We start from the raw sequence: 2098 nt of genomic DNA, 5'->3' as shown, positions 1-2098 counted from the left end.
ATCATCCATCCCATAATGCATCATCCATCACATAATGCATCATCCATCACATAATGCATCATCCATCCCATAATGCATCATCCATCACATGATGCACCATCCATCACATGATGCATCATCCATCACATGATGCATCATCCATCACATAATGCATCATCCATCACATAATGCACCATCCATCACATAATGCATCATCCATCACATGATGCATCATCCATCCCATAATGCACCATCCATCACATAATGCATCATCCATCACATAATGCATCATCCATCACATAATGCACCATCCATCACATAATGCATCATCCATCACATAATGCACCATCCATCCCATAATGCATCATCCATCACATGATGCATCATCCATCCCATAATGCACCATCCATCACATGATGCATCATCCATCACATAATGCATCATCCATCACATGATGCATCATCCATCACATAATGCATCATCCATCACATAATGCATCATCCATCACATAATGCATCATCCATCCCATAATGCATCATCCATCCCATAATGCATCATCCATCACATAATGCATCATCCATCACATGATGCACCATCCATCACATGATGCATCATCCATCACATAATGCATCATCCATCACATAATGCATCATCCATCACATAATGCATCATCCATCACATAATGCACCATCCATCCCATAATGCATCATCCATCCCATAATGCATCATCCATGATGCATCATCCATCACATAATGCATCATCCATCACATGACGCATCATCCATCACATGATGCATCATCCATCACATAATGCATCATCCATCACATGATGCATCATCCATCACATAATGCATCATCCATCACATAATGCATCATCCATCCTATAATAATGCATCATCCATCACATAATGCATCATCCATCACATGATGCATCATCCATCCCATAATGCACCATCCATCACATAATGCATCATCCATCACATGATGCATCATCCATCCCATAATGCACCATCCATCACATAATGCATCATCCATCCCATGATGCACCATCCATCCCATAATGCATCATCCATCCCATAATGCATCATCCATCACATAATGCATCATCCATCACATAATGCATCATCCATCACATAATGCACCATCCATCACATAATGCATCATCCATCACATAATGCATCATCCATCACATAATGCATCATCCATCACATAATGCACCATCCATCACATAATGCATCATCCATCACATAATGCATCATCCATCCCATAATGCATCATCCATCACATAATGCATCATCCATCACATAATGCACCATCCATCACATAATGCATCATCCATCAGGAAAAAAGGAAGAAACCTGGAGGAGAGCAACAGAGGAGGATCCTCTCCCTGGGATGGACAGAACAATAGATGTAATGTGTACAGAAGGACAGATTAGAGTTAAAATACATTCAATGAATATGACAGAGTGTATGAATAGTTCATAGTCGGCATATTCATTTATGGAGAACCTCCACGATCCATCAGGCAGATGGCGGTGGGGAGGAGGAGTGGAGTCTCAACAGGACAGTGGCGTAGTCGAGCAGGAATTCACGACAGACGATCCATCAGGCAGATAGGATCTATGCCGTCTCATGGTCCGATGACCCCATGAGACGTAAAGTCAAGGACTTCCGGGAGAAAGCAGAGTTAGTAGCGTGTGATTGAGAGATGATTCATCCTTAAGGAGAGAAAAAAGAGGAGATAGGTACTCAGTGCATCCTAAAACATCCCCCGCAGCTATAAGCCTATAGCAGCATATCAAGGGGCTGGACCAGGGCAAACCTGATTCAGCCCTAACTATAAGCTCTGTCAAAGAGGTGTTTAAGTCTACTCTTAAGCGAGGTGACTGTGTCTGCCTCGACTGAAATTGGAAGCTGGTTCCATAAGAGGAGCTTGATAACTAAAGGCTCTGGCTCCCATTCTACTTTTAAGACTCTAGGAACTACAAGTAGTCCGCATTTAGTGGTATGGCTCTCTAGTGAGGCAATATGGTGCGACAAGCTCCTTAGATATGATGGAGCATCACCAATCAAGGCTTTGTAGGTTAAGAGAAGAATTTTAAAGTGATTCTTGATG

This window comes from Pseudoliparis swirei, chromosome 8, assembly GCF_029220125.1.
Source record: "Pseudoliparis swirei isolate HS2019 ecotype Mariana Trench chromosome 8, NWPU_hadal_v1, whole genome shotgun sequence".
Taxonomy (NCBI): domain Eukaryota; kingdom Metazoa; phylum Chordata; class Actinopteri; order Perciformes; family Liparidae; genus Pseudoliparis; species Pseudoliparis swirei.
Note: the sequence above shows the minus strand (reverse complement) of the source record.